The 19,166-nt window shown below is 45.6% G+C and overlaps 1 protein-coding gene and 1 long non-coding RNA gene across 2 annotated transcripts in view; one reads left to right on the top strand and one right to left on the bottom strand.

The window, feature by feature from the left end:
- LOC142466780 (uncharacterized) overlaps positions 1 to 19,166 on the top strand; it is a 319,451-nt gene that overhangs the window by 57,672 nt on the left and 242,613 nt on the right. The gene's annotated exons all lie outside the window — the stretch shown is intronic.
- On the bottom strand, positions 11,570 to 17,159 carry LOC142466778 (uncharacterized). Its single transcript, XR_012788217.1, has 2 exons — positions 16,477 to 17,159; positions 11,570 to 13,881 (listed from the first exon to the last, which is right to left on the bottom strand). It is a non-coding gene; the product is annotated as an uncharacterized LOC142466778 (long non-coding RNA).

Raw genomic sequence — 19,166 nt, 5'->3', positions numbered from 1 at the left:
GGTGGCAAAACGGTCAGTCAGACCTGCACCATTGCACCACGACAGTTCTCGAGGGCAGCAGGCAGGCCCGGTTTTCAGGACACCCTTACCTTGAAAACCGTGCCTGTTTGCGGCCTTCAGGGACTGGAATTGTGCAGGTACAGTACAGTACTGGTAAGTCCTGTGTGTTACAAGTTGCAACATTTGTGTATACAGTAAATACAAGCTAAAAAACACACAACAACATCTCCCTTATTTAAGTACAGCAGGTCAAAACATGCACAATACAATTCAGCACAACTGTACAGGTATGTCCTCTACATTGTCCGTCCATGGCCGACTCCTTGCATGGCGCAAAATGTCATTAATGCAGTCTCGAACGCCTCTCATTACAGGATCTGTAACTGCATAAAAGCGCCGCAAATCCTCCATAATGTTCCTTCTTAAATTGTCAGGAAGCGCTTTTTTTACGCGATTTCCCTCGTAGTTCACTTTGAAGGCCCATTCGCAGTACAACGAGTAGGGAACTTGGTGCTTAAAAAGTAACATGGCATACTTGTGGGGTGCACCAGCACTCATCACCCTATACTTCTCCCTGAGTGCCACTGGCATATCGCGCAGGGTGATGTCGGGCACCGCATTGATGCGAGCGGGTGTAGGTCTTCTGTGAGCGGGTGTACTTGAGGCGACGGGCGATGGTAGGTTGTCTGGGAGGAAGCTTTCCTCTGGTCTTGGTCGCCGTGTTGTCTCCTGGCGTTGTCTTGACGGGGTTATCATGTTATCCTCCCCCTCAACGGCATACATGTACTGGTACACTACATCTTCTGGTGGAGGGGGTACGCTTGGTGATGGAAGGGGGTCGAAGGTCCCATTCATCACATCCATGTCACCCCCCTGCTCCAGCATTGGGGAAACAGGGGCATAAACACCGAGCAAATAATGTATGCCCGCTATGTCAGCCTCTATCTTCTGCATCCGCTGCTCCATAGCTACCATTGTCTCCAGAAGCAAATCTATCTTTGGCAGCACAATAGAGTTCCCGGGGATATCCACACTTATCCCATTGAGCATCCGGTCTAACGAGCTGCTTCTTGTGCATGGCGTCTGGACATCTGTGTGGATGGGTGCAACGGAGGATGAGAAGGGTGGAGGAGGTGACCTGTGGATATCCGGTAGAGGAGAAGTGGCAGCGTCATTGAAGAGGGATGGAGAAAGTGACCTTTGTATTTCCGGGCGAGAAGCAGACTCGTCCAAGAGCAAAGGAGAAAGTGACCCGTGGATTTCAGAGGCGGCAGCGTCTTCGACGAGGGGTGGAGAAGACAGCCTGAAGATTTCCGGGACGGCGGCGGCAGAGTCGTCGAAGCGTATGGGAGGTGGTGGTCTGCGTGTTCGATGGGTTAGCTGCCAATCGTTTTGCGTCGACAGTACATCGCCGTATGTCTTCTTGACATAATAAGGCTTACGTCTATGAAAACCCTTAGCCTTTGGGGTCGGCGGAAGGTTTTCTTTATTGGCCTTAGCCTGTCGCTTTGGCCTTGGCGTGGAAACGGCTGCCGCCTTTCGCTTTTTCTGCCTGACAGGCACGGCAGAGGCGAGTGGGCTCCTGCGTCCATAGAATCGGGGTCGCTCCATGGAAGAAGGTGGCACAATCTGGACATGGGCAAGGTCAGATAAACATAATCGAGTGGTGGGCCTTACAAAGTGTGTAACCTTTTATGCATGGCAGCGAGGTAAAGGTGTTGAAAGTGGGCGTGTGAGTCATTACCGTATAAATACACCATCCATTTTGTAGATTCACTGCACATTGAATACACATCGACTAAACATCGAATATACATTCTTGTGTTTGAACTTTTTTTTCTTTATACTCGCAGCAATGGTTGTTAAGATTTCCAAGGATCTCAGCATGCGAATTAAGGAGATGTACACGAGCGGACACCGAATTGCTGCTATCCAACGCTGGTTAGCTACTTCTGGCATCGTTGTGCCAGCAACCACCGTGAGCTATCATGCACACGGAAAAAACAGAGACCGCAAAAGGGCACCAAGGGTAACTAACGCGTAAGTATACAGTATCTTTATATTGCAACACTATACTGAATATATTTTGTATCTGTGTATTGCAACACTATACAGAATATATTTTGTATCTGTGTATTGCAACGGTATACTGAATATATTTTGAATCTGTGTATTGCAACACTATACAGAATATATTTTGTATCTCTGTATTGCAACACTATACTGAATATATTTTGTATCTGTGTATTGCAACACTATACAGAATATATTTTGTATCTGTGTATTGCAACAGTATACTGAATATATTTTGTATCTGTGTATTGCAACACTATACAGAATATATTTTGTATCTGTGCATTGCAACAGTATATATATTTTGTATATAAACAATATATTTTCTTAACATTGCAGGGAGACAACTCTACTGGTGGACAAAATAAGTGAGGAGATTGATGAGAACAGTGCATTAAGGGTCAAATACACTCTGCAGGAAAAGCACAATCTCGCTGTATCCGAGACCAGCATAAAGAAGATGAGACACAGCATTGGATGGAAAAATGGACGTGTGAGGTTGGTACTGGACAGTACAGGAGGTAAAAGTGTTGTTTCGGAAACTGTACTGTACAGCTAAAATTATTTATTCCTTGTCATTACAGAGCATACCCCATGATACGGGACGCTAACAAAATCAATAGAGTGGTCCAGGCATAGGCATGGATCGGCAGTGGGGAAACTTTCCAGGATTGCATCTTCACTGATGAGTCTACTGTGTCGCTGGAGAGATTTGCAACCTTTGCGTTCCACAAAAAAGGCCGCATATCTTTGAAGCCGCGGCCAAAACACCCCATGAAGCTGCATGTGTGGGGTGCCATCTCTAGGCGTGGACCAGGATGCATTGTCATCTTTGAAGGTAAAATATACGAAATATAATGTAGCCTTATGCACTGTACTGTACTATTGTCTATTTTTTTTGAGCACTTTTCTTTTCTTGCTATAGGAATCATGAATAAAGCTTTCTTCCAAGACAACATTGTGCCTGAGATTGTGCAATACATCACACGAGAGTTCCCCAATGGTCATCGCTTCTACCAGGACAACGACCCGAAGCACACCACGTCAACAGCGCATATCCTTGAGCGCGGTATCAACTGGGTGAAGACGCCAGCGGAGTAACTGCAGCAGACCTTGTCCCATTTTTGTTCCCCACTGTTTTTACTGTCTACTGTACTGTATCTCTCAAACTAATTGTACTTTTTTTCCAATGACAGATCGCCAGACTTCAATCCGATCGAAATGGTCTGGCATCAACTGAAGGACCATATCCAGAAAGTGGCGAAACCCTCCAAAAAGGACGAGTTGTTGAAAGGCATATTGAGTTTTTGGAATGATGTACTCACCGTGGAACGCTGCAATAAATATATAGACCATATTGCCACTGTGTTGCCCATTGTGATCGCGCGCAATGGGCAAGCATCAGGTAAGTAGTGCTGTGCTGTAGTATTTTAAGTACAGTATGATACAGGTAAGTATGGGACAGATTTTTTCTTTCCCAATAGTCAGAGTACAGTATACAGTACTTACAGTTTTTTCTTTACAGAGAGAGCAGCACCAGACTTCAGGTTACAGTACAGTACATAGTATTTAACAGTAGTCAGAGTATACAGTACAGTAGTTCCAGTAAACAGTAGACTAGTTTGACAGTACTAAGATATCCGCCTACTAACTGCTCAAGCAGCACCAGCCATGTACAGTACAGTACATTACACAATAATAATACAGTACGCACATAACTGCACTAATTTGTTGTTTTCTTGTCGTTTCAGGAAAAGGGTGACCTGGTGGGAGGTGGGTGGGGTGCTGTGTCCAGTCTACTCTGCTTGTGCAGTCAAATGTACAGTATATAAACAGCAGTAGTGATGTACACAAAACCTCTCCTCTTTCAATGTTCACAGAGGGAGGAACAAGATACAGACGGAAAAAATAATATTACTATATACTGTACTAGCTGAGAGACCCGGCGTTGTCCGGGATGTAAGTGCGTAATAGGTAGTATTATGTATAAATGGTGGAACAATAGGTGACTATTTGTTGTAAAGGATGGATAATAATGTTGAAAAGAAAGATGGAATAAAATGTAATATGATGAGGGGGGGGAAGGGGAGCGGAGAGGGGGAAAGGGGAGGGGGGGGGGAAGGGGACGGGGGGAAGGGGAGGGGGGGAAAGAGGAGGGGGGGAAAGGGGAGAGGGGGGGAAGGGGAGCGGGGGGGGGAGAAAGGGGAGCGGAGGGTGGAGGAAAGGGGAGCGGAGGGGAGGAGGAAAGGGGAGCGGAGGGGGGGAAAAGGGGAGCGGAGGGGGGGGAAAGGGGAGTTGAGGAGGGGGGGGAAAGGGGAGTTGAGGAGGGGGGGAAAGGGGAGTTGAGGGGGGGGGAAAGGGGAGTGGAGGGGGGGAAAGGGGAGCGGAGGGGGGGCAAAGGGGAGCAGAGGGGGGGGCAAAGGGGAGCGGAGGGGGGGGCAAAGGGGAGCGGAGGGGGGGGCAAAGGGGAGCGGAGGGGGGGGAAAGGGGAGTGGAGGGGGGGGGAAAGGGAGCGGAGGGGGGGAAAGGGGAGCGGAGGGGGGGAAAGGGGAGCGGAGGGGGGGGGAAAGGGGAGCGGAGGGGGGGAAAGGGGAGCAGAGGGGGGGAAGGGGAGCAGAGGGGGGAAAGGGGAGGTGGGGAAGGGGAGCGGAGGGGGGGAAGGGGAGTGGAGGGGGGGAAAGGGGAGTGGAGGGGGGGGAAAGGGGAGCAGAGGGGGGGAAAGGGGAGGGGGGGGGAAAGGGGAGGGGGGGGGCAGAAAGGGGAGTGGAGGGGGGGGGAAAGGGGAGCGGAGGGGGGAAAGGGGAGCGGAGTGGGGGGGGGAAAGGGGAGTGGAGTGGGGGGGGTAAAGGGGAGCGGAGGGGGGGAAAAGGGGAGCGAAGGGGGGGTAAGGGGAGTGAAGGGGGGGGAAAGGGAGCAGAGGGGGGGAAAGGGGAGCGGAGGGGGGGGAAAGGGGAGCGGAGGGGGGGGAAGGGGAGCGGAGGGGGGGGGAAGGGGAGCGGAGGGGGGGGAAAGGGGAGCCAATCAGAGTAGGGATGGAGTTCCCACGCTGTGATTGGCTACCGTACCATGTGACAGGCTTTCAATGACGTCACATCCTTTCTCCCCCAAGTCTCTGTCACATGGTATACTAGAGCCAATCAGAGTAGGGATGGAGTTCCCACGCTCTGGTTGGCTACCGTACCATGTTTTGGCGGCCATGTTTCTTTTCATGACGTCATCTTAAAGGCAAATGAAGCAAAGCCATTCTGATTGGCTGTGCTTTCATTGCCTTTAAGTGACGTTATCATTTTAATTTTTAACGGCCAAAACACATGGTTTTCACGGCCCAATCTGGGCCGTGGGAACCATATGATGAAAATGTGACGTCATAGGCCTTTAAAAGCCTATGTCGTCTCATTTTGAAGCCAGGCGCCGCGGAGCAAGGACCTCCTATGAAGAAAGAAGACCAGGGCGTGGCCGAAGGCGGGAAGAAGACCCCGGAAGAAGGTAGAAGAAAGAAGAATACAGATGAAGATGGATTACAAGTAGAAGACCCGTGGATTGATTTGGATTTTTAGTTTAATGTTTATTTTTTTATGGTTTATTATTTTATGGGTTCCTGTGCCTGGTGGATTGGTTCGTGAGTAAGCTGTTCAACGGGAGTCGGTGGGGCCAAGTAATGGTAAGTGAACTAAAGAAATGTATTTAATTGTGCTTGTAAATTTTTTTAAAGTTTTTTTTAACATGTGTATTTATTTATTTGTGGTATATCAGTTCTTGCCACTGTATGTATGTATGTATATATGTCTAGAGAGATATATACATACAGGGTAAGAAATGTTGTTATTTTAAAAGCTTGATTTGATGTGTTTGAAATAAATTTGGCTATGCTGCTACAGTATGCTTTAATGTGTGTATAATGTTTTTTTTACAATTAGATAGATGTAATCCTTGGTATTGTATTGTTTGCTTGTGGACAGGGTTAGCCTTGGTTTTAAATTTTGTATTCTGGTTGGTACTTATATTTTTTCACATGCTAAATTGTTCTGCTCCAGGCTTGAATTAGTTAATTGTTTAATTGTTCGGGATGGACTGTCAATTGTTTAGGGATGTAAATAATGAATGCTAATTGATTTTTGTTTACCTGATTGGTTAAAATAGTTTACTTGTTTGGAGGTATTTGTATTTTGCTTGCAATGATATTGTTAACATTCATTTGCAGAATGTATATGGTGCATATATTTGATGCATCATATATACAATGTAAATGCAATCTATTGATTGGAATGTGAGGTTTTTCATTGGCATTTGATGATTTAGATTGTAAGATCAGTTAGGATTATTAAGGGAAATTCATTTTAATGTAGTGTGTCTGTAGGGAGAAGTGTTATTTGTAGTACAATATGGTTTTGATAACCCTTCTACATTTATTTGTATATTGGTTCATCATGTGTGTGTATATACTGTATATATATATATCTCTCTCTCTCTCTCTCTGTGTGTATATATATATATATATACTGTATATAGTTGCATGATGAAGCCACTGTACAAATTCATGGGTGAAGGATGGGTATCGGGCCAGTGTGGCTTAACCCCTTAATTACCTTGGCGGTTATTATCCGATAAGGTGTTTAAGGGGTTAATTGATATCTGAATGTTATTGCTATGTATTGGCTATGTATTTTGTGGGCAAGACAAGGCTGTTGCTGGCGACGGAGACTTCTTATTGATGAGGTCAGTAGCACTTTATTTAGTTTAATATGCTAGTTAATGTTTTTAATAATGGGCAAATAATCTATTATCCCTATCTGGATAACAGTTATTTTGCACATTATTGTACTGTAGGTGTTGGGGGGGGGGGGTATGTATTGAATGTATAGGCCAGGTTTATTTTTTTACATTCAGGGTCTGTTCCGTGGTTCTGCGTGGGAACTCTGGAGACCACCTGCGGGTCTCCTCGGGTATCCCACGAGTATCAGGCTGGTGGTTCCACGGGTGACACATGCGGGGATGAAGCGTGGCCTCACATCTGTGGGGGCACCGCCGACCCGTAGTCTGCGGGGATGAAGCCGGTGGCCCGACTACCGTGGGGGCACCGCCGACCCGTAGGTGCGGGGATGAAGATGTGTGGTCCCACTTCTGTGGGGGCACCGCGGACCCATAGTGAGCACTCGTGAGTTCCCCAGACCCCCGTGGGAACCACCCGAGGCCCCGAAGACACCTGTGGGTCTGACCCGGGGCTCCCAGACATCCGTGGGCCTACCGTGGGGACCCAATTGTGGCCCACGGTGACCCAAGGAGACCACCTGGGGGCCATGGTGCTGGCGGGACCCACCAGCAGGCCTCCAGAACCTGTTTGAAAAGGGCTGCTGGTACCCTGTAGGTCTGTCAGGTGCCCCGCCAGCCCACCGGGGACTCGCGTGGGGCATGCGTTATGAACCCTGTTTGTAAAAGGATAAATCTTGTATTTATGGGGGGGCACAGGGGGTGGGTAATGTATTTAATAAATATAATGATGTTTATTGTGGGTCACTGTATTGTTTTTATTGTGGGTACTGAGGGTGGGGGGGGGGGTTCCCCAACGGTATGTGGGCAGGCCTCCCTTGTGGGTAGTGGTTGAGGGTGGTTAGGCCTCACGGGGTGGGGGGTTAGTGTGGGAGGGTATGTAGGCGTCCCGAGTGGTGGGTGAGGGTGGGTTAACCCCTTAATGACTGTAGCGGTTAATAACCGCTATGGTGATTAAGGGGTTAGGGGACATTACTTTGGATATTTTAATTTTTGTGTCTGTTTTGTGTCTGTAATTGTGGCCATTACTAGACTGTATGTGTTAGGGGGGGGGTATTTCTTTAAAAGTATGTATGTGTTTATTCATTAATTGGGGGGGGGAACATAATTGGTACTGCAGGCCTGTGGGTAACACCCGAGGGCCCCCGCCGGCCTATAGTATCATTGATGTGCATATATGTGTATGTTAGAGGTTATAGGGGTTGTTATTATATATATATATATATATATATATATATATATATACTGTATATATATATATATATATATATATATTCATGTATTTATTTATTTATTTATTGCGGGGCTGCTGTGTGTGAATTTTTTTTATTGTGGGTAGCGGGGCTGGGGGAAGGGGGTATTAGCCCCAACGGTGGTTGTTTAAGGCTTGCGGGGGAGTAGCGGGAGGGATTAACTGCTACGGTCGTGAAGGGGTTAAGTGCACCCGCAACCCCCCCGCAAGTCCTAAACTCACACCAAAGGCCAAATACCCCCTTCACCCACCCCCGCTACCCACAATAAAGCAGTTGTTGGTGAGGGTGGTTAGGCCTCACGGGGTGGGCCATTGGCAGTGAGGCGCTGCATTATACTGTATGCACATCGGGATACCTCTCCCCCTCCCCACATTTACATAAACTGCACTCACAGCAACACAGGCAGGGAGATTTAACAGAGACATTAGGGGGAGGGGGCCTTACACAGATTACAGGCAAGGCAGGGAGATTTAACAGAGACATTAGGGGGAGGGGGCCTTACACAGATTACAGGCAAGGCAGGGAGATTTAACAAACACATTAGGGGGAGGGGGCCTTACACAGATTACATTGTTGTTTATGTACAGTATTTTAAATACACAGGGGGTGTATGTTGTTAATTGCAATGTTTATTGGGGGCAAATGTCCCCAATAAACATGCTATTCTGCCTTAACCCTTCATTGCCTTAGCGGCTATCAGCTATGGTAATGAAGCAGCATTTCTGTATTTTAATAATATTGTGCAGGAGCAGCGGGTCCCCTGAGCATTGATTTGTGGCTCAGGGACCCCCTGCTCACTGTACAATATTATTAAAAATACATTCATGCTGCTTCGTTACCATAGCACATAGCCGCAAAGGTAAGGAATGAGTGTTTATTTATATATGTGTTTTATTCATACTGTAGATGTGCAGAGGGTCTCCGGAGCTGAACCGCTTCGGTTTTAGGTCCGGGGTCCCCCTGGTTCCCGAGATACAGGCCCCTTTAGGGGGTGCCGGTATTCCTCTGCTTTATTTACATTCCGCGGTCACGTGATCGGGACCTTTAAATGCAGAGGGATGCCGGCACCTCATAAAGGGGTCTGTATCTCGGGAACCAGGGGGTCCTCGGACCTGAAACCAGTGCGGTTCAGCTCCGGAGACCCCCTGCACATCTACACTATGAATAAAAATGTATTTTAAATCATTTTTAATGTGCCGATGTTTGCGTAGAGAGAGCAGCGGATCTCTCTCTGCTGCAAACACATCTCGCCCCCACCGGCCTATAGTATCATTGATGTGCATATACTGTACAGTACTGTACTGTATGTGTATGTTAGGGGTTATAGGGGTTGTTGTTATACAGTGTATATACTGTACTGTATATATACTGCATTACAATTCATGAATTTATGCCATCTGGCGGACACGCGAAGCATTGCAGCCTATTAAATCCTGAACCATTATCAATAAACGCATCAACCGCGCGTCAGCCGGGCATGACCCGTGGCTGGGAAAGCAAAAGGAACACGGCATGCTCCGGGTGAACAGCGTCGCATTGCAGGAACAAGCCAGGGAAAAAACGGTGATTTGTTAGAATAAAAGCTGCCGCAGCAGTATATACAGTAGCGACATTGTTTATTGCAGTAAAAAACGCCGGCTGCATGCGGCTGGGAAGCGGGTAGCCGCGGCGCGTGGCGGCACACTGTGACGTCACAGTAACATGCGCGCCCGGCTTCCCCATCTTCCCCGTCTTCCCCGGCTTCCCCGACACCCCTGGAGATAAAATGAAGGTAAGCGGGGGTGCGGGGAAGCAGAGGGGCAGTGTTGTACTGTTTATTGCTGAAGTTTTAAACTTAAATTGCGCGCGAAGCGGAGGGGGGGTGCGTGGGGGAAACGCGGCGGCGCGCGGTTGTTACTGGCGGCAGCTGGGGTAGATCTCGGCGTGCCGCCGTGATTTAGTGCAATAAACAATGTCGGTGCTGTATATACAGTATACAGTGTATATATATATATATATATATATATATATATTATACATTACAGTACTTATATATTATTAAATAAAATTCTTATAAATGTGCATTATTCATGTTTTCCCATGTTTTAAAAATGTTTTCAAAATGTTTATCCAATTTCAATCTGCCAGAAGAACTTGATAAAGACAGCATTACTGTATGTATTATTCATGATTATTTGTATTTTTGTATATTTTGGTTCCTGAGAAAATAAAATTAATATTTATTCACATTCCTCCTAATCATAATCATTGACAACAACCACGAACCCCCCCCCCCCCCACCAATGAACACCAATGAATAAGAATGAATGACAAAACAACATTAATCAGTTTAAGGTCTTTTTAACTCTTAATTCTGACTAAGCTGTGCAAATAAGATTTACATTTCAAAATCGAGAAGGGAGTTTCCAATGCGTTGCCGTAAAATAAGCCTCAAAGGGTTGGGGGGGTGGGGGGGCTGAGTCATGTGCATTAATCAGCTACTGAAGCTCCCATGTCTACAAGGATTAGAATACATGCAGGCAGTGTGAGGTTTGGACTGATTAAGAACACAATGACTAACTAACTAACTAACATCAGAAAATGTATGACTGTTGCGAGAGGGGGGGGGTTGCGAGACGGGGAGCTGCCATCTCTGAAAGGATTAGAGGATTAAGAACACAATACAGTATGTAAGGACACAGACGACGCTGTTGCAAGAGGGGGGGGGGGTTGGGCGTTCGACTCATGCGAAGTAAACAGCAAGCTGCCATCTCTGAAAGGATTTGAGGATTAAGACAACTACTGTATCAGTTCTGAAACGCTTCCATCTCAAAGAGAATTACAGTACACGCAGACGCAGTCAATATCCTGCATGTCTGGTTTTTTTAATACTGTAAATCAGTTCTGTAGTAAGTAAGAAAAAATACTTTTAGCATTTTCTGTTTTTAAGAAAACAACTTAGAAAGACCAATTTTCAAATATTCTATTTTAACAGCCATTTGCTAAGGCACTGTCCCTGAATGTCCTGTCACAAGCCCTGGCACACCCATTTGCCAGCCCTGCCCTCCCTCTAGCACATGTCATGCAGCTATACAGTTCTTTAGGTAATTGCACACATGAAACTAAAACTATTGAAGTAAAAAATGACATTAAAAAAAAAACTGAACTGCAGCTTTCAAACACATTGGGGGGTTGGCCGGTCGCCTCAAGCTCCTATCTCAAAGAGAATTACACGCAGGCGCAGTGACTAACTTTACTAACTTCGGGAAATTTATGTTGATATGGGACACTGCGCAGTAAGAAGCGAGCTGCCATCTTTGAAAGGATTAGAGGATTAAGAACACAATACAGGGGGGTTGGGCGTTCGACTCATGCGAAGTAAACAGCAAGTAATGAGGTCGTGAATCTCACTATATCAGGGTCTCTCTCTCTTCAGTCACTTGCTCCAAATTCAATCATGCATGCGCTAGCTCACTAAGAAAGACTCTGACACCAGGTTCAGCTTCAATCTCAGTACATGCGTTATCATGGGGGTAACACAGGAACTGCCGAGTTTTTGTATTACAATCTATTTATATCAAAGTAGGCTAACACTAGCCAATCATTCAATGCCACACCTACTATGCGGCAAAGCTTATCCAATTATTACATTAGTTAGTAGAAAAAAGGCACAATGGGGGCAGGGGTCTTGTCGGCTGATGCAAGTTTCACAGGAATGCCGTGTGTCCTTGCTTTCTGAAGTTATGTTTCGTTTTCTCTGTAATCAGTCGGCTTTAGGTCACTTTGCTACTTCCTTATTGCGTGGGCGTGGGCGAGAGTCTGTGCAAGCGGAATTTCACGGTCACCTCGGATAGAAAACAGTATTAGTAAAAAGACACAGCAAACAGACATAAGATGGAGACGAGTGGTTTCTATAAAAGCATAGAGATATGATCTCCATATTTTATCCTTCACAGTCCCCCCTAGAAACCACGAGACAAACATAATCTTATAAAAGTATTAAAAAACTAAACCAAAAAGGATATACTTTCCCTATGACTAATCTTAACCTTAGAAAAACTACCTGAGGGTGTTGGTCGGCTGTTCATGAGCTTCTCTCATCCCCGACAACTGCTTGCTCGCTAAACTCGAAGACCTACAGAACATACACAAGGAGTCCCTTCCCTACCGAAAAACAAACTAGGGTCTGGGAACTTGATTGGTCACCCCTGTCACTCCAGAGTACTATAGTGGACTGGTCTTATGTTCTCTCGTTTTTGTAATGGCATATTTTCATAACATTGGCACATTGCTCTTGTTCTCAAGGTTTTTGGCTTAGCTGAACCGCTCAATATCAATTGGAACTTCAGAAGAAAAAAATGTATTTTAAACTAACATTCATTCCAACTTTCATACGGACAATAGACAATATCAGGCACCTAAGATGGATGCTGACTCAAAATGGTTGCTTAGATCCCAGTGCTGTTATGTCAGACCCCCCCCCTCTTACGTCATATTCTCACTCTGTCACTCCCTCCTTTTTATTCTTAAAACATAGCTTTTGAGAATAAAGTTCATGATGATAGTCCAGGGATAACTTCAGAGGACAAGGGCGCGTGCCCTTCACTGTCATAGTCTCGTAAGGCGCTGCGGCCAATATGTCTTTTGATGAATTGAATAACTGTAGTCAGCATCTTCTTTCTTCACGGTACTGCTGTTTTCTGGCATCTGTAAAGAGTGGCATCCGATTGGGGGAGGGGGTCGCACACCTGTGGATCATACCTTTGCAACACGGGACACCCACATATATGACAACAAGTAACACTCCCAAACACATCAAAACATTCAAAAAAAATTGCTCCAAGTGATCTAAGCCATTCACCTAACCCCAAGGGGGATAATCTGTCACTTCCCTTTGTAACCCTCTTTTGAATCTCTTGTATTTCATCCAGTTCATGCTGCACATTGCTACACTGATCTGGAATAAAAACACAACATTGTCTTTAATCAAACACATACCCCTCCTTTTTAAGCTAAAACATAGTCTAAAGCAATTCTGTTTTGTAAGGCCATAAGCCTAATCTGAACCTGTTCTTGGATTTTCAGAATCATCACAACATTCTATTACTGAGAATTGAGGGGGTTTGGTATCTGTGGAAGCTAATGCATGATCCTCACCCTGCACGCATTGCATACATCAATCACTCAGAATATCAGAACAGACGATGTCTGCGATGGGTCAACATGGCTGACTTATGATCCTTTCCTTGTGGCTGACACACGCCCCTGGGTGACCCCCTCCTTTCGGTGGAGGTGCAACACACTTCTGGATCAAAGTTTTGCTGCACATGACACATACATAGAGAGTGAAGAGTACTGCCAAAACACATACAAGAGCTTTCACAAGCCACGCTTCCAGGAAACCAATCCTCCCATCAAGGCTCAATTCTACATACACCTTAAATTTCTAACTTAACACACTCTAAAGAATAAAAATATTGAGTCTCTGCAAAAATGAAATGTTCTGATAAAACCTGGCCTTAGCCTGGTGTCTTATTTTCCTCGTTGGTTAACGGTTAGAGTTTTGACTCGGCAAGACGTTAACTTGATGCGGCTGTGCTTTAGGTGACTCTGGTCTTTGGTGGAGCTGGAACATTTGGTGGAGCTGGAACGAGCTTTACTGTACTTTGGGTCCAGGAAAATGACTCTGCCGCTTTAATTGCTGTATTGGTGATTACTTTAGGCCTTTTCACCTGGGATGAAGAGCATGCTTGCGCAGGAAATATGTGACTATTAACCCCATCTCGAGTAGGTGCACTTTCAACGTTGCCTAGAGAGACTCAAAAAATGTATTAGTTGCATATAACTTATTGTTTTATTACCAATAACATGGTCCTTAATTCGTTCCTTTGGACTGCTGCTAGTCACAAGTCATCCCATATGTGTCTCATAGGGAGATAATGTATACCTAGGACTAAATTCTTGTATCAATGTGTTTACTCCTGTCTTAGCATCCACATATAGACGGAGGTATTCCCTATTAATGTTCCTAATTCATTTCTCAAATTAAAACTAAGTAGCCAATGTGAACCTGACTTTGATACCATCTAAGTTCCTGAAACTTTGGGGCCTCATCCCTTGCCATACCACTTGCTTCCATAATTATTTCTATCCTGTCTGCAGGCCATATCCCTAAGACCTGGGAAACTACCAGAGTTTGTCCCAATCTTCAAAAGTGGGGACAAAAAACACTGTCTCAAACTACAGGCCAATATCCCTTTCCCAATACTATCCACTGTTATGGAAAAATATTCCCTCCTAATTAAACAATTATTTTACCCATACAAATTTCCCTAGCCACTCCCTATCTGGCTTTTACCCCAAACACTCCACTGTAACTATTCTGCTAAAAAATTGAAATGCCTTCTATATAATGCATACCTTATTCACTTATGTAACTGCTTTTGCAACTATGTATCCCCTGTATTTAACCCTATACACAAGACACACCCACAAATGAGAGGTGACTCCCAAATTCACCACTTCCTGGCAAACCCATTCTAGATTACACAGCAATTTTTACAATAACCACTGCTTACGGACACCTTTGGGAAAAATAAATGGTTAATTCGTTATAACATACATCACATATTCAGTTAATAGACAAATGATTTTGTATAAGACTTCACACTAATGACTTGCTTTATATAATCTCTTTGCACAGTGCTGAGCACATGGTCAGCTTTATCATTTTAAAGACACTCTGCATATTCATCTGACTAAAGAAAAAATATTTTCTATAAGACTTGTTTCCGGGCAAAGAGCCATCTTGTTTCTGGGCGTTTCGCCAATTGACCCTGAAAAGATAAGATAAAGGTACACCACAGCTTCTTCCTTAAAAATAATAATTATTGGATTGGAACTTTTGCTTAAAGTTTAAATACATGGAGCTTTATCCAGAGCCCTAAGAACTACATTTTTTATGGCCTCTCAAAAATTAACCCACAGGCTTTTATATAGCTGAGGTTTATATAACTTCTTAACACACAAATAACGCCACACGCTCATACTATTTCCCTACACTCAGTTTTTTTTAATGCTTTCTGTTTTGAACTTTTATAGTTTCACTGACTTCATTCACTACAAATTTATGCTATCTTGTTGCAATTATGTCCTTTCTCCAGCTACACAAACCTATTTCTCTCCATTAGTCAACACTCACAAGTCTAACCCTCATTAACTCTTCCTTCATCTCACCTCAGGACTTTTCTGACTATTTTGAGGATATGGAGGGGGAGGGTCAACTTTAGGGGTAGAAGGTGTAGTTTTGTCACTTTCGGGTACTTTCATATAACAGTAACTTTTCTTATCTTTCCCTCCACATTCTATTTCAGTGAAACCTTCCTTTTGAAGCTCAATAGCCACACTCAAAAATTTCTCAGCATTCTCCCACAATCCTCCATCTTTCAACATTCCTTTACATGCCTGGATTCTATCTTTCAACATTTTTGGTTGCAACCTTCCCGTAGAGGGTAAATCCAATATTTTAAACAACAATTTACATTTCTAGGAGACCCTTGTCTTCCAGCGTTCCCCGGGATTCAGTTATTATTTTAGACCATAGACTGGGTTGCAATCTCCCCGAGGACGGGACTCCAGCCAGTTTATATAGATTAGTAGCATGTTTGGTATATTTCTTTCCTTCTCGAGTGCGGACTAAATCTAGTGCTGTCTGTGCCCCTGTGGGCAACACATGTTTTTTCTTAAATAAGTGCAACATCTCTGAATTCTCTGTTCGTCCCACTAATATCTCGTGGCCGGTCCTGTGTCACCGTCTCGAGGGAACCACTGGTTGGGTTACCGCCCTCAGACGCTGGGTCCCTGACCCCAGACACCCGGTACCGGAGACAGAGTACTATCTCAACGTCTCGAGGGAACCACTGTTAGGTTACTGCCCTCAGAATCTCAGTGCCTGTCCTGTTCCCCCTGTACTGGGCTGACAGCCTGCACTTTCATTCAGGGATTTTGCAATTACTGGTCAGAAAATCAATCAGACAACCCGCAATCTATTTCCCATTAATACCCACTCGGTCACCTAAATTCCCAACACTAATGCATTAATACACCTACATATACGACCTCCAGTCAGCCGACAAAAATCCCACTCCACTTCGGGCTCCCACTTGCGGCACTGACTAGCATATATAACATGTAAACATTCGTACAATTTAGCAACTTATAGGTGACCACAAGCAACTGAAGAGTATGATATTTTTAACAGTTCTAAACAGAGCGCGACTCTAAAGATCACACCGTTGTATCACATCAACGTGAGTGAAAGACCTAAACAGATTATACTACCTAGGCAGCAACCCACCGACTTATCATAGGCAAGATAACACACAAATTGTATGCAAGAGCTTACCTTGACAATGAGGGTGATCAGTCCTCGGTTCGGTGTGTCACGGTCTCTGCAGCAAAATCAGCGACAGGTCAGTCTCTCGTGGTGAGCCGGAGTCACGCTCCCCCCCTTTCACGTTGGGCGCCAAATAATGAGGTCGTGAATCTCACTATATCAGGGTCTCTCTCTCTTCAGTCACTTGCTCCAAATTCAATCATGCATGCGCTAGCTCACTAAGAAAGACTCTGACACCAGGTTCAGCTTCAATCTCAGTACATGCGTTATCATGGGGGTAACACAGGAACTGCCGAGTTTTTGTATTACAATCTATTTATATCAAAGTAGGCTAACACTAGCCAATCATTCAATGCCACACCTACTATGCGGCAAAGCTTATCCAATTATTACATTAGTTAGTAGAAAAAAGGCACAATGGGGGCAGGGGTCTTGTCGGCTGATGCAAGTTTCACAGGAATGCCGTGTGTCCTTGCTTTCTGAAGTTATGTTTCGTTTTCTCTGTAATCAGTCGGCTTTAGGTCACTTTGCTACTTCCTTATTGCGTGGGCGTGGGCGAGAGTCTGTGCAAGCGGAATTTCACGGTCACCTCGGATAGAAAACAGTATTAGTAAAAAGACACAGCAAACAGACATAAGATGGAGACGAGTGGTTTCTATAAAAGCATAGAGATATGATCTCCATATTTTATCCTTCACACAAGCTGTTAAGGATTAAAGTACAAGATTCATAAAATTAACGACTACGTGGGTGTTCAAAGCTAAATACATACTTTACAGTACTTTAATTTCAAAAGGCAGTTCATCATACTGTAATAATACACCCCCAAATACAGTATGTAAAAAGCACAAAAATCAACCATGTGCAGTCAAACACACAGTGTCGCGGTCAAAAGCTACAGCGCAGATTGAACTTCGTAAAACAGTAAGATGGTTTTGGCAGGCTTGTGAAAAAAAAGGGTTTGGTTTGTGGAGAAAAAAAAATTACATTCAGTACTGTACAGCAGCACAGCACTGCTAAATGCATGTATACTTTAAATATGCAAATTTACAATTACTGCGCGCGCACACAGACTGTGTACTGACGCGGGCTGAACCGCGAAGGTATTAGACTTCCAAGACAACAGCTCACAAACGCCCCCCTGAGATTTTACACGGCATTGCAGTATTGCGGACAGCGAGAATAAAATGCTAATATCACGAGCGCGAAAATACCGCAGTTCACTCCGGGCGAAAACGACATAAAACCGCACCTAAACGGGATAATCTGAAAGCTGCGGGTCTAGCCGCCTTAGACTCAGCTCGGTCGCCACTATATATATATATATATATATATATATATATATGCAGTGGTTGACAAATCCCCAAAAAATCTACTCGCCACCTAGTACCAAACGTGTGCTGCTTGGGCCAATATTTACTCGCCCGGGGGTTAAATCCACTCGCCCGGGGCGAGCAAATGTATAGGTTTGTCGAACACTGTATATATGTATATATATACATACACACATATATATATATATATATATATATATATATATATATATACATACCCACATATATATATATATATATATATATATATATATATATATATATATACACACATATATATATATACAGGTAAACCCCGTTATAGCGCGGTCCTCAGGGTCCACCCCGAGACCACAGCGTTAGTAACGGGGTCGCGCTAATTTAAAAAAAAATGGCCGCCGCGCGCCTGATCGGGAGAGAGGGAGTGAGGAGGGAAGGAAGGAAGAAGTGGCCGGAAGCCCTACACGTCCCCTAGCAACGACGAGTCCAGCCGCAACCTGCACCTTACCTCCCACCACCGGCATCCATTTCCTCCCCCCAGGCCCCCACACCTACCGGAACCTCCGCGGCATAACCCACGCGGCCCTCCGAGTCCCAGCCTGCTCCTCACTCACCCCCCCTCCTCCCGACACCGCCCCCTCCTCCCGACACCCTCCCCCCTCCTCCCGACACCCCCCCTCCTTCCGACACCCCCCCTCCTCCTGACACCCCCCCTCCTCTCGACACCCCACCTCCTCCCGACACCCCCCTCCTCCCGACACCCCCCTCCTCCCGACACCCCCCTCCTCCCGACACCCCCCCCCCCTCCTCCTGATGCCAGCTCCGCTCCGATCTCAGCAGCCGACACCAAAGGTAGGGGGGGGGGGAGTGGGAGGTGTGGTGTAGTGTGCTGTGAGAGTGTGTTGTGAGTGCTGTCAGAGTGTGCTGTGAGAGCTGTGTGCTGTGAGAGTGTGCTGTGAGTGCTGTGTGCTGTAAGAGTGTGCTGTGAGTGCTGTGTGCTGTCAGAGTGTGCTGTGAGAGCTGAGTGCAGAGTGCAGTGTGCGGTGTGTGCAGTGAGAGTGTGCTGTGAGTGCTGTGTGCTGTGAGAGCTGAGTGCAGTGTGCAGTGTGCGGTGTGTGCTGTGAGAGTGTGCTGTGAGTGCTGTGTGCTGTAAGAGTGTGCTGTGAGTGCTGTGTGCTGTCAGAGTGTGCTGTGAGAGCTGAGTGCAGAGTGCAGTGTGCGGTGTGTGCTGTGAGAGTGTGCTGTGAGTGCTGTGTGCTGTAAGAGTGTGCTGTGAGTGCTGTGTGCTGTCAGAGTGTGCTGTGAGAGCTGAGTGCAGAGTGCAGTGTGCGGTGTGTGCAGTGAGAGTGTGCTGTGAGTGCTGTGTGCTGTGAGAGCGTGCTGTAA

The sequence above is a fragment of the Ascaphus truei genome, chromosome 15 (assembly GCF_040206685.1).
Source record: "Ascaphus truei isolate aAscTru1 chromosome 15, aAscTru1.hap1, whole genome shotgun sequence".
In the NCBI taxonomy this organism is placed as follows: Eukaryota; Metazoa; Chordata; class Amphibia; order Anura; family Ascaphidae; genus Ascaphus; species Ascaphus truei.
Note: the sequence above shows the minus strand (reverse complement) of the source record. Positions and strands in the feature narration are given on the sequence as shown.